General features: G+C 42.3%; 1 long non-coding RNA gene across 1 annotated transcript; it reads left to right on the top strand.

Moving 5' to 3' along the window:
• Positions 1-804: 804 nt before the first annotated feature.
• LOC140844731 (uncharacterized) lies at positions 805-12,782 on the top strand. Its single transcript, XR_012123212.1, has 3 exons — positions 805-1,190; positions 5,220-5,351; positions 11,846-12,782. It is a non-coding gene; the product is annotated as an uncharacterized lncRNA (long non-coding RNA).
• Positions 12,783-14,767: the final 1,985 nt, after the last annotated feature.

The following is a 14,767-nucleotide window of genomic DNA, read 5'->3' as shown; positions in this document are numbered from 1 at the left end:
CTTTACTTTTACCAAACTACGGAAGAAAGAGTGGGGTGTTCTCAGGTGAAGAGTCCATAGTCACATTGCTTTTTATTAACATTAGTTTACAGGCACTTATTAAGCACCTACTATGTTTCTGATACCATTCCAAGTGCTGGGAATAGAGTCATAATCGAACCAAAAATCCTCTGGTATTTTAAGTGGTAGTAAGAGCTAAGGAAGAAAAAATACCTCAGAAAAATGAAGAGACAAAATGTGGGGTGGGTGACATTTGAGAAGGGGTGGATGGGAAGCTTCCCCAGGATGGGGGCTTCAGGGGACAGCCTGAGGCCTCCTAGTGTGGGGGGCTCTGTGGATGTCAGAGGTGGCACAGGACCTCCTCACAGAGGAAACCACAAGTGCAGAGTCCCAGGATAGGAATGACCTTGGGTGCTGGGTTGACAGTAAGGATGTGGGGGCCATAATGACTGCTTGGATATCCTGCTGGGGGCAGTGGGTGGCTGCAGGTCCAGCTGCTTGTCCCCCTGGCTCCAGCACCACGGCTACCCTGAGGCCACACCACTGCAGGCTGCTTCCAGCCAGCGACCGAGCTCGGGAGGGCCCCTTCCTGTGGCCAGGGGATTCCTCTCATCAGGACTTTGAGGATGTTGCTGGCTTCTGAGCACTCTGAACTTTCATAGTCTGACTCAGCAGTCTATCCTAACTCAGCCCTCCTCCCTTCCCTGGGGTGTGTCCCTGTTTCAGACCTTCATCCTGCCTACCTACTCCCACTTCCTCCCCTCAGTTCACAGGCATTTGGAGAACTGCAGGACTGTTGGCAGACACACAGCTCTGTGCAAACCCTGGCATGAAGAGACTGGACCAAATTCTAGCATGACTTCTAGCAGTGCAAGGCTGTGTCCCTAAGTTTCACCCAGCCCCCCTTTAAAACGCCAGCCTGGGAAAGCTCAGGGCTCCCAGAAAAACTGACTGTGTGGTCTAGCTGCCATCTGGTGACAGGCCCAGGTCTTAGAATATTTACTTAAAAGGGCTTACAACTGTGAATACGTATCTCTTACATCTCAGAAGCATCTTTCTCCAGGACCCAAGAGCCATTTCTCTGAAATGTTATGGCCAGGAATGCCAACCTCTGTCTCACAGGTTCTGGGGAAGGACGGAAGCCTGACTTTAATCACTGCTCGCTGGCCGGTGCCCTGGTCTCATCACAGGTACACTGACCCACACTCTTTTTTATTTTTCTGTCTATGTTGAGCCCCTACTCTCTTCTCTCTCTCTATCTCTCCTTAAAATGTTCAAATCACTTCTGCACAAATGGGACTGAGTTAAGCTCTAGTGTCTGGCTGTGTTTATCTTTGACCATCCCTACCAATCATCTCTTGCCCATCACATTTTACCCAGTGTGGCTGGAGTCTCAAAAAGCAGGAGATGGAAAGAGATGAATTCACAGAGGCAGCAGTGGGTCAGGTCATGATAAGGACTGCAACTTTTATTTTGAGTGAGATGAGGAGGGAATAAAGGGCTTTTAACAGAGAAGTGACACGATCTGCCTTCCTTTTTTAAATAAGATCCCTCCGGCTGCTCTGAAGGCTCAAGACCAGGAGCCCCAGTAAGACGCCCAATAGTCAACAGGATGGGTGGATTACATTGGGGTGGTCAATGGCAGGGCATGAAAAATGGTTGGATGCCAGATATGTTTTGAAAGCAGAACTAAACTAAACTAAATTAAAATGAAAATATTTTCTGATGGAAAAAATGCTAGTTGTGGAAGAAAAAGAAAGGTCAATAGGAAACAACAAGGCATCAATGTAAGCATCTAGGTGAATAAAGTTTAGGTAAGCCTGCCAGAAGATGTGTTTTAGAACAGAATATCAAGAACTCAGTCTTGGCCATGTAATATATGCAGATAGGAAACTATCTGAAAATACTATCTTTTAGTGGCATATGAAGAATTTTGGTTGAGAAAATAAAAGATGTCAGAAATAAGTAAAACATCCTCATTAATGCAAATAAACTGAGGCAGTCACAATAACATGTTGTTTGTTGTCAGTTCCCCCTTGAAATTTAGTTTCAGAGGAAGATGATTGGATCTGCAATTTGGTGACATGATCTCAGGGTCTATCAATCTGGATCCCAAAGCATGAGCAATGGGTATGTTTTGCCTGGCCTGCAAATGGTACCTCTGCTCAGATTCCAGGAATTCATAATCATACCTCTGTCAGCACAAATGAACTCATCAGAATAGTCCATCTTAATATGTCAAAACCTCATTAATTACAATATTAATATTTTGGGATCTTTCCTTATGTAGTTTATTTTCTCTCAAAGTTGTTTATCATACATTTGATGCCACCCTGTAATCTATAATTGATCCTCTGCTTACACACATCCTTGAATGGTTCTTAGTCAACCCTCCTCAAACTCTTGGCTTAGACTTAAGATTTACTGCCAGTGGAGTGTCTCCAGCCTTCACCTTGGCTCGGTAACGGCAGCCATCCATTCCTCCCATCTCAAAAGGTAATTTATTCACTTGATGTATGATATACAAGCTAAATAACAAATAATGCTATTTTACAGCCTATTCCTCTTATCTAAAATAAAAATAATTATAAAGTCAACAGTTCTTTTAACTAGCAGAAATACATTCTACTAATTAGAATATTATGTGACTCACACAGCCCATGAACTATTTTATTGTCTGAAAGTGGTGACTCATCTTTTAAGTCTTCACTACTAATTATTATTTGATGATAACAGTATGGTGCTTAATAAGGGATTTGAAATAAGAGACATTGAATAAATTTTAGTTTTCTACCTTTGAATAATATTTATAAACCTCAGTTAAGATAGGAGATCAAAACTAAAGGTCTTTCAATATAATTCTTGGCTAGCGCTAAAGGTCAAGGACCACTCTGCAGTTGAAGAAAACGTTAGCCAAGGCAACATGCATGGAGTGGCATCAGGAAAATCTTCCCTCTTGCAGCTGGAGTCTGATCCACAATAATTGAGATGTTACTTGAGCAACATCTGTAAACCCAGAGAGCCAGACGGTGAACATGATGAAACAAGCTAGAGAGAGCTTCGTTGAGATGCTTAGAAACTTAAAATGGACAAGGCTGGCAGCATAAACAGTCAAGGGAGGTGAGGGAGGAAAAGCTGGGTGGGAGGTGAGGGAGGAAAAGGTGGGTGAGAGCTGGGTAGGCTCCTGGTCGCGAAGAAGAGGGTTCCTGGGTGGCAGAGGGCTCAACACCCACAGGTACATCCAGGGTGTTTCTTAAGCAGCTTCCTGTGTGGTCATCAGTGTAAGTCCTCTCACACTTCAACAAAATTGTCACCAGAATGTATATTGCTCACTTGTGACTTGGAAAGTCTGAGTAAATGTGTGCATATACATTTGTGTGGCAGTGGAGGGGTGCTCAGGATGACAAAAGGCTGCTTCAACTTTGGACTAAAGGTGTCCTGTAAGTGGACAGTCACAAATACGTTAATGCAAATACCATAATAGTAAGTTATCAATAGCAACATTTATAGTTGCTGATTATAATAAAGCACATTTAATTCTTGAAATAACTAGTTTACTAATAAACACCACATACCACATTCACAAAATTGAGGAAACATTCCCATAAGGTTTGAGTGGAGGAAGTAAGCCATGGTGGACTAAGAATCTGGAGAGAAAAGTAAAGGCCAGATTAGGTAGGAGTTTTAGACCATATTAAGGATTTTGGAAATTTTTAATTGACTTTAACCAGGGGAGGTTTAAGATCAGATTCACACTTTTAAAAACCACTCAACATAAAAATTAGTGGCGATGGGCAGAAATTGATGAATAGACATTAATTAGGGTATCACAATACTTTAGGCAAGAAAGGATGGTAGCCTGGACTAGTAGGGAAGGATTAGGGGTAGAGAGAAGTAGACGTTTTCAAGGTGAGACACGACTTGGCCATTTTTAGATGGACAGAGAGAGAAGTGAAATGAAGAAGAGAAGTGAAGGATGACACTGAAGTTCAGCTTTAACTAGGGAATTGTGACACCGTCATTTACTGACATCGGAAAAGTGGGAGGCAGAAAGACTTGGGTAGAAATACCACCTTCCACCGGTATTTTGGTTCATTTTTGAGATGTTCAAAGGCATCTAATTGAACATGTTCAATAGACACTTGATACATTGGTTTGGATTTCCAAAGTGAGATCATAGATTTGGGAGTCACTGTCTGCCCAGTATTCATTCCCTCCTCCATTGCTAACATCTAATTTTGTTCAAAGAGGTAATCTAATCAGACAGACACCTTCTCTTCTCAGATTTATTAACATATCCAGTCGGTCACATGACTCAGGGCTCCAGTGAGGAAGGAAAGGACTCTTCTAGGAACTGCAGAGATGGTCTTACTTTCATAACGCATGTGACGCTCTTCTGCCCACCAGCCCTTTCCCTTTCTTTCTGCCTGAGAAACCAGGATGTATCTAGAGATGCAGCAGCTATACTGCAACCACACTGGAAGTGGTAATTGAAGTGAGGAGAGTAGATAAAACAGGAGAAACAGAAGGGCAGAATGTACAGAAAGTGAATACGATCAAAGACAAACTCTGAGCAACTTCAAAATTGAATGAGTTGAGGACAAAGTGCTAGAAGAATAAAGTGAGAATGTGTAGCCAAAGGAACTGAGAAAAGAAAAGAAAAGAAAAGAGTAGAACATGGAGGGAGAGAAGATGAGACACGAGAATGTTCCAACAAGAAGGGAGTGATCAATCATTTTATGATGTAAATAAATTAATAAAAATAATATTCTAGAAAATCCAAGGTAAACAAGTAAAAATCAAGACAATGTATAAGGAAGTTCAGCAAGTGGGTAAGATATAAGATAACAATAAAAATCTGTCCCCTTGGATATTTTCATCCCCTGAGTATTCTTTTTCTTTGTCTTATTCCCTTCCTGGAGAACCCTCTCATAGCCATTGCCAGGTAGTGGTACCCCCACGATGTCGTTTGTACTTCTCAGTGTCATTTGCAACTCATTTGAAGCAAAATGAATTTTTGATGTTTGGGACACTTAACTCATTGTGTTATTTATTTATTTTTTTCTGAGATATTGGGGCTCTAAAAATCATTATTCTGCTTAAAACTCTAGGTCATTCTAGGTCATTCCACAGAAAAATTTGCTCCTCAACTGAGAAAACTCTAACAGCAATGTAAAAATGAAGCAGATCTCCCATTAATGTGACCATTTCCTTTGCAGAAGAGAAAATTGTTACTACCTGAGCAAGACCTTTGCCAGCACAAGGACCATCTAAAAATATGACCACAATTGTTTACTATGATTACCGCTGAGAGACATGTGAAAAGGTGAATCGTTGGATCCCTTTTATGGGTAAGGAGAGTGCATTTTATAAAGATGAATGTCATAGAACATTATTTTTACTTCAAGCCATGCCCACTCTCTGGGAGCCAATAAAATACTCATTTTCTGCTGTCCTCCCTTTTGGGGGGTAATGGGCTGTCATAAAGCGCCATAAAACATCATTACACTAAGAAGCTTTGAGACAAAAGGAACCAACTCACCTCCTCCTCCTTAAGTCCGGAGCTGGGTCTATGTGGCATTACTATGCTCCTTGCGTTTCATCAACCCAAGTTCCCAGGAAGTGGTGAGCAGAGCTTGTTTACCAAGCGGAGGTATCACCTGGGGTGCGTATCACGATGACAGGATCTGGGGCCCATCTCAGAATTCTGACCGGAAGTATGAGAGGCTTCTCCAGAAACTCCTTCTTGCTCTGCTTTATTTTTTTCATAGTATTATCACTGACTCCTACCATGTGGTTTCTTTGTTGTCTATTCATTGTGTCTCCCATTAAACGCCAGCTGCATGGAGCAGGGACTCAGTCTCTCTTGCTCCCCGTAGAGGTGTGCAGGCACACGGTAAGCTTTCAGTAGGTATTGGTAATTGAGCAAAGTGACAAATGGACAAGTGAGGACGCCAACGGGCACTACACAGACGTAGGTTTTCCACATTCTGATAGGGGCCCTTTCCCTGCGTGCTGCCCGAGGGGAAATGAAGAAAGCGCTCCCAGTCCCGTCTCTCTCTCCTTGGGGAGCGCAGGCCTGCAGGCGGCTCCCTAGATTCACGCGAGGGCCAGCCTGAACTTGACTTCTAGTACTGCTGTGATGATTTCTTTCACCAACCCTGCCTATCATTTGCCCTTTGCTCATCTTGTTTTCAATTGCTGACACTACTTTTACGTTTTTGCTAAAGTAATGCATACACAAAACACAAAATGTTTGGGAAATTTGGACTTCCTGGAAAGGCTGCCCAAATTAGGGGGCTATTAGGAGGCTGAGCTGGGAAGGCCAGGGCACCCCAAACTGACACTGAATAAGGGCAGCATTTTATTGCCTGTGTGATTGCGAGCCTGGCTTCCTTCCCTCTAGCCTGTGGCTCATTTATCATGTTCTTTACTCTCTCACACATTCTGAACTTGTTCTTCCACCTGCCCCGTCCCCACCCGCTAGGTCCCTGATAATATGGGCCCCCTCTTTCCCCTGCCCGTGACTGCTATCTTGGGATTTTTCATAGACCTCTCACCTACCTGAATGCAATCCTGGCGAGCATTCCGGAGGCCTTGCTCCTCTGGCATTTTGCAAGGTTCTCCACTGTGTGTAGCTTCCCGTTTGGCCTCAGCTTTGACATTGAGGGGCTTTGTGACACTGGGATAAAGCATGTAACCTCTCACATTCTCTGTTCTCTAACCTGTAAAACCTGTTTTAAACAGTCGTCTACGTATTTCACAGTGTTGTTACGAGGGCAAAGTCAATAAGACATACATATATATACGCATTGTTGGCAAACCATAAGGCAGTATTCCTGTGTTATTATCAGAACACAAGCTGATGAACGCGTGGCGCTGTGGTTTGAAGACCCAGGTGCGTGTTCCCTGGGCGTCGGGCGAGTCACCTCCCATGGCCTTTCGTCACCCCAGCTTCTCCATCTCTTGCTTTTCTTATCTCCATGTTGTGCAGTGTTCCTTCCCACTGGCAATTTGAGCCCCTGGATGGGAGGGGCTGACCAAGGGGCCTGCGCTGTCCCATGAGCCAGACGGTTTCCTTCTGCTTTGGTGGCTAACCCCTCTGCAGAAAACCTGTGAGGCAGGGCACTGTGGTTTCAGTGTGTCCCCAGGACTCCAGACATTGAAATCTACCCCCAAAATGAGGGTGTTAGGAGGTGGGGCCTGTGGGCAGGGATTGGGTCAGGAGGGCGGCATACAAGAGGCCCGGGAGAGATCCCTTGCCCCTCCTGCCAGGTCAGGACACAAGGAAAAGTCTGAGACCTGGACCAAGCTGGCCCCCTGAACTCAGACTTGTGGCTTCCAGAATTGGAGCAAATACGTTTCTGTGTTTATGAGCTACCCAGTCTGTGGTGTTTTGCTACAGCAGCCGAGCTGGACTATGACACACGGAAATAACCAGGTGGTGTGACCCTCTCTGCAGCAGACAGGCTCAGGGGCTGCTTCACCGAGATGGCTGCCGGGAAAGGGCCTGGCAGGGGGCAGCGCTGAGATGGCCACGACTGTCAGGCCTGCTGTGCTCCGCAGATCACCCAAAACAGTCCCATCAAAGTCTCCCTTCATACAGGATAAACTCAGGGGAACAGAGAGGAACGTGTTGTCTGCCCCGGGCTGTGGTATCAGCCGTGGAGGACCCGCTGCTTTGCTGATTAGGGAGCTTGCTCAGTCCTCCAGGACTGGGAGAACTGGGTCTCTGCATCACTGTGCTGCCCTTAAAGCAGTTTATATCTCAGCACTCAGTGTGTAAAATGCTTGCCCCTCAGTAGTCTGTGTATTTCTCTTCCTATGCCCTTGACAGCTTGGGTGGCTACACTAATACAAACTTTAAGGCCAAGCTGTCTTTGGAAATTGGATGACAAAGCTATTGGAAGGGTGTATTGGGGAAACAAGGATGAGAAAAGTCAGACAGTAAATAGAAGTAGAGTGTGAGGGACCGTGTTAAGCGTACATTTTTTTCAAATAATAACATCCCTTGACCACTAACTCTCTAAGGCGTTTACATTGTAGTTGAGAACAAGGACTGGCCCTTTGCATACATTTTCACTGAAAGGCTTTGGTGGCTGACATTTATTGGCTTTAGGATGCAGGACGGACAAACAGAAAGCACACTTGCTCTGTTAGTTCATCAACACAGACCCAGACAAGCTGTAAAGTGAGCCAGTGTTCATCCCTAGTGCTAAGGGAAGGAGACGCCAGACAGGAATGTTTCCATGGAGGTGGAAATTTCTGGCAATAACACACTCTGCTGAATGTGGAGCACAACAAGGAAGCTGGCTGTGAGTGGGCACAATCTTTCATACGTTTTTGACCACGACTGACTGAAAGAAATGTATTTGACATTGTATTTACATCACAACCCAATAAAGCCACATACACATACACAACTGAAACAAAAAATTTATAGAGAAATACTTAACCTTCTGTTAAGTGGTTCAGTCTGGCATTTTCTATTTCATTTTTTGTAAACTGTGATGATGACATTGGGTGACGTGATCATGACTACATTGGGTCCATACTTCCATTTAAAAAATATGTCAGGGGCAATTCTCTAAGAGTTATTGTGGGTCTGTCCTGCCTTCTTCTTCCTGAAAGTACAGTTTTGCCTTTTAGGGAAGGGATGAGTTTTAGGTGGCAATACTGATAATAAGTGGCTTTGGTGTGCAGACCCCCACGTGCAATGTGATCTCACTGAGAAATCCAGACCTTTTCCTCCCTATGTTTCTGACACCTGAAACTCATCATCACCTCCATCTTCAGCTTCAGAGGAGGTGTAGTCAGTGTCTGGTGTATTATGTCAGGCAATTTTACTCCTTAAGAAAGAATTTGAGGTAATTATTTTCTCCTTTCTACCTTTTGATTTTTTTCAAATAAAACAGTTTCTATAAAAAAGAAAGATGGTTTAAAATTATTTTCAGTGACTTGGAGAAAATACACATTTGGTTTTATTTGTCCAGAATATTTTTAACTGATAGAAATACTTAAATTTTGACTTTAACATCAAAGTTCAGTTTAACATTCTGAGAAGATGGCTGTACATATGAAGAAACCTACAATAACATCATTTGTGTCCAAGTCTTTGCAAACTAGCTTTCAAAATACGCAACCTGCCTGCCTGCCCAAGAATTTCTAACAACTTACTCCTAAGTTGGAAAACAAAAATACTTCCCTGGCCTTTTGCCAACAGGAAGGAAGGGGCATCGATAATTGCTGGGTGCCTGCTAACGAATAGGGGATTGTTCTTTCCCAGTTTCTCATAGTATGCCACACTGTCAGCCAGGAGAGAACCACATTAAATGATTTGGTTCTTTTATCTGTTGATGTATTTTCATTGGCATATTCAGAAAATCAGTCTGAATAGGCTGTCTTACTTACCATAATGGCCTTATGTTTTTGAAGGTCCTACGTCTAATATTCAAACTCTCACCAAAAATGTTCCTTCTCACCTCTGTGACGACACTGCTTTTCTTGCTGGCTTCTTACCTCTCCAGATTTATCCCCTCTTACTATTCTTGTCAAAACGTACTCTTCACAGCGTCTTATCCATGTCCCCAAATTTTCTGACTCTGTGCTTTGCTATATGCTGTACCCCCTTTTGCAACAGCGTTCCTAACTTGCAGTGTTGACGTTTACCAATCTTAAAGGGATCAACTGAAATGTTATCTTTTTATTAATTCCATGAGTTATTCACTCAGTGATATATACTTATTACATAATTATTAGAGTCCAGGACTAGATATATAATTACTCTGTTAGAGCCCAGATACACACACATACGTACATATATATACTATTTATTGTTATTATTATTATTATAATCCCAATTATCATGGGGGGGCAGTAAATAGGCAATCACATTACAATGTGCTGACTACCATGTTAGAAAAGTACCTCATATTCTGAGTTTTTATAAAAGGAAAATCTAAAACCAGTTTATTGAAATTTGGGAAGCCTTTAAAATAAGTATCATATAGGCTAAAATTGAGATAGACGAAGATGGTAGGTAATAGAGGAGAATGATCCTAACAAAGAGAAAAACATGTATGAGAAAGCACAGCAGTTTTAAGGAACTGCAGACACTTAGTGATGGCTGCTAAGCTGAAGCAAAAGCCGAGGCTTGGAAACTAAACAAAAACCCCATCATGCAGGGACTCCATCCTGAAGGGAACAGGGAGCCCCTGGAATATTTTAAGCAGAAGAGTGACTGTATCAATTTCGTACGTGAGAATGACAATCTTGGCTGCTAGAAGGAAGTCTGGTTAAAGGAAGGCAGACTTGGCGTAAGAGGCTCTCACAGAAGTCCCCGGGCCGGCTGCTGCTGCTGGAGCTGGGGCGGTGGCAGGGAGAGAGGGGGCACGGAGAAGGTTTCAGGTATTTAAGTGTGGAGTGCAGGTTTCACCGAACGATTGGGTGTGAACATGGGCAAGAGGGTGTTCGTGTGGTTTGTGACTCAGGCAACGGATGAAGTGGGGGTACCACTGAGAACACATAGGAGAAGGAATGATTTGGGGGTGGAAGATGATTTTAAATTTTGGCATGTTAATCTTTTAGTACTTATGGAAAAGCCAGAAGATGTCTAGTGCACAGTAGGGTACTGAGACCTGAATATCAAGAGTCCTCTGAGTTCCAGTTGTGAATTTGTGATTCAGAGCATTAGATGGTGATCTACACCATGGGAATGAATGGCATTCACAGGGACAGATCGTGAAAAGACTTGGAACAAACTCTGAGAAACACAAAACTTAATAGCTTGGAAGCTGATGATGGAGCCCCAAAATAATGATAAGGAACAATTGGAAGGGAATGAAAAAACCAGACAGTGTAGGGTCATAGGTAGTAGGCAAAAGACTGCCTTGAAGAAGAGGGGTGAGTGTGCAATGCTCCCAAATGTCAAGCCCCACAAGAACTGGCAGTGCCTATTTGCAGGATCCCTCTCAGTGTGGTTTGTCTGGGAAAGTCCTGCCTCATGCCCTAAAGGTGCTATTCCGAGGAGCTCACTTGCACTCTCAAGGGTGTCCCATTTTGGATGATAAACTTGGAGTGCAAAAGCTAGCAGACAGCAGGTTGAGAATGAGCTCTGGAAGTAAAATAGAAACAGCATAGGTGGTTCTTTGGTGTGGCTGTGGCAGAGAGAAGCGAGAGAAGAGAATTATCTGAGGAAATCATAAACAAGAGGGAGGGTGTTTATAACGACCATGTGTAGTGTTGACAGGAAAGAACCTATTTATAGGAAAAATTAGGAAGAAGTTTCTCAGGAGTCAGGAGGAGACACTTAGAAACATAAGAGGGTGAGCATTAGAAAGCAAAATGGTATCTTTCCCTTTGCCTCTAGGGAGAAAGAAGAAAGCATGTACCACCAAAGAGAAGTAAGTCTGTATATATGTTGGTAATTTCTATCAGGTGACTCCTTTTTTTTCTGTCTGCAAGGTTAGAGGTTAATTTTTTTGGATACCTTTGTTGTAATATTCAAACTAGATTTGTTCAGTGTTGTAAATCAAAGCACAATAGGTTAGCTACTACTAACTAAATTTCATTAGGATGAAACTGATGACTAGCTATTACAGGTTAGTCTCCAGGGTCTAGAGTCGGTAGTAGGGGTTGGGAGCAGGGGAGCAAAGCTGGGTGCCAGTGGAGGTTTGGAGGAGTTCCGTGATTACAAAGCCTGAGCTCTGAATCCTTTGCAAATCTGCTGCTCTCATTCCATTTCCACATACATTAAACAACAAATGTGCCTAACTTCTACTGCTTGTTTTGGAAGTGTTGGGAGGTGATGAGAGACAATTAAATGCATCCTTGATTTCTCCCTTAGGAATTCTTCCACACTTTAAGAAAGAGGAGAGTGAAAGCTTACTACCACAGCACTTCTGCATCCTAAAGAAATCATGCTCATGTTCTTACAATTTTGAAAGCAGTTATGGTGATTCCAATCTAATATGTAGAATTAGGATTGCGTGATATATACTGGATTTTTGTACCAAGAGTGGAAATAATTCTTTATTTAGAGATCAAATATACTTGGGATTAAATCCAAATTTTACCACTTAGTAGCTTTATGATTTTAGAAAACTTCTTTCAACTCAAGCCTCTCTTTGTTTATCCACGAAATGGGGATATTGAGGACGGCTCTGCTGAATGCGCGCAGCTTCTGCAATTAGGTCAGGCAATGCATTTGAAGGCACAGCCAATCAAATGCAAGTTATAAAATCAAAAGAAGAACCTGGGTCGTCTCTGCGTGTGAGATACAAATGGGCCTGTGAAAGTGGGCTTATCCTGATGGCAGAGAGTGGAGTCTGGATAGAGTAAAAAGTATAAAGAACAATCTAAAGTCAAATTTCAAACAACTGGAATTCAACTCATACCAGTTCAAATCAATACCATCAATTCATCAATCAAAGGGTTTGTGGTTTTCTTGGATTTTCTTTTTTGTATTTGATGTTTAGGAGAAAGACACCTCCCCCTGATTTCTAGGATGTATCCTGGAGTAAAAAAAAATGGCCAGCCTAATATCTGCATCAACAATATTGGTTGGAGACATATAGCTGGCAAACTTTACATCAGATTGGATTCACTAACTTCCACTGTAATGCATTTCAAAAGTCAGGACAGTTTAAAAGTTTACAACTGAGTTGCAGTTTTTTCCCCATTAATTTTGAGATTACCAAAAATGTAATGCCATTGTTCAAGTAATTCAAGAAATTCAAATTTTATTTTAAGCCATCATTAAACATTGACTCTGTTCAAGTTAATCTGCTTAAATTTGTTTATACAAATGATGAATTATTAGCTCTACATGTTGCGATCGTCTCTCCCTGCCTGGAGTGTCTTTCCTTCTAAGTGGGCCCATCTGATAGTCACAGATAAGCAGGTTTCCAGCCTCGGTTTGCAGACATATGTCTGGAAATGCATTCACTTTGAATCTCTGCTTTTGCAATTTAGGAAAAGGCTGTTGACATATTTTAGCAATGGAGTCAGTGCCAACCACCTGATTCTACTCCAGTCCTTTGCCGCAAAGTCCCTGTGGACGGCAGGATAGTCCAACTTTCTCTGAGCCCTACCTGAATAAATTACCAATTGATGTGGGAGTCACACCTTACAATAATGAGGGGTAGTAGTTATTCTGAGAAATTTAATTCAGGTATGATTCCCTCCCCTAGCATTGCAAATTCAAACAACAGTGTAACACTGAAGATAGACCCAACCAACCTGTGGTCATTCCCTTCTACTTCCAGTCCCTCCTTACTCTCCTGTGCTCAGAAATGGGACTTACTCCATAATCTCAGTTGGTGAATGGCAGTTAGTATAATCCAATCATGGTGATTCAATGTCCTTCGCCAATAATGATCAGTACAGGAATAGGCATATGATAAAAATTCTGATCAATAAGATAGAGGTGAAAATCTGCTGTCTTCTGGGAAACGTTTTATTCATTATTACAAAAAATTGTAAGAGGCTCCAATGTATCCCTGCTCCTTGGTGAGGCTGTATGTGGACAGTTATCTAAGAGTGGGATATTTTGTGACCATGAGGATACAAGCTGGACAGTGATGGCCAGTGTGGTATACACAGCAGAGTGGAAATATGGAAAAGAACTAGATTTTTGGTAATGTTGTCATATTACTGAGCAAACTAATTCTATTACCAGCTGCCTCTAGGCTCATTGTGGTTTGCAGCCAAAAGCACCTCACACTACCTTTAATTAATTTTACATGAGATAATTTGAACCTTTTGTTCTCATCCAGACAGGGTTCATTGGCAGGACTTGGATTATCCTCTCACTAGAGTAAGTCCTCACGGGTCCACTTCACAGAGACAGAAAGAGCATAAACAGGAAAAAAATCAGCAAAATGCTCTTATCCTAGAATCAGAACTTCATTCACTGTATTTGCTTAATCAACACTGTCAACCTCCTGAGTCAGGAGCGACACCGTTCCCTCTGCTGCCATCCCTGGGCATGGCCACCCATCGCCCCCTTGACATTTCCCGTTAGAGTCATTTCCTACACAATCCCAGCTTCCGCCATGTGGTCTCATCCCACCACCATTCACACACCAACAAAATATGTTCTCAATTTTTAGCTTGACTCATAACTTTGGCATTGCTCAGTACTCCTCTCTGTGGCCTCAGCTTCCACCCTAGGACTCCTAACAGTATCTGAAGATCAGAAACCTGCAACCAGAACCTGATGAAATAAGAAATTTTCAAATCAGACATTACACTGCTGGTGAAGCATGAATCTTGAGACTGTCTTGTCTTCGATTCTCATGAATTACCCAATTAAAACTGTCAGTCAGCATTTTTTTCTCCTTTCCTATCTCAGTCTCCAGCACATTTTCTTGACCTACATTAGAGTGCCTTCACTCAAGTTTTACTCTGTTCTGACAACATTTGAAAAGCGATGATGAAATAAAATAAGTTTTCAAGAACATGTATGTGCAAACTGTATGTTTAAAATATCTACCATCATTTTCCCTTAGATATTTTTTATATTATACATCCTATAAGATACAAAATATAAACATATATAATATATGTATAATATTATAAGTATATGTAAGATACATGCATATCTTATATTTAAGAGTTTTCCTGAGGGCGAAGGTTACCATCATTTACTTTTCTGATGACCTCACTCAAACATCTCTTATTTTTAGTGTGAATTTGCTGTCTTTCCAGTTTTGTTGCTTCAACCTTGTTTTGGTCTTTTCTTTTTGTGATCAACCCCAGCCTCCCC

This window comes from Manis javanica, chromosome 12 (genome assembly GCF_040802235.1).
Source record: "Manis javanica isolate MJ-LG chromosome 12, MJ_LKY, whole genome shotgun sequence".
In the NCBI taxonomy this organism is placed as follows: Eukaryota; Metazoa; Chordata; class Mammalia; order Pholidota; family Manidae; genus Manis; species Manis javanica.
This window is presented reverse-complemented; position numbering and strand designations above follow the sequence as displayed.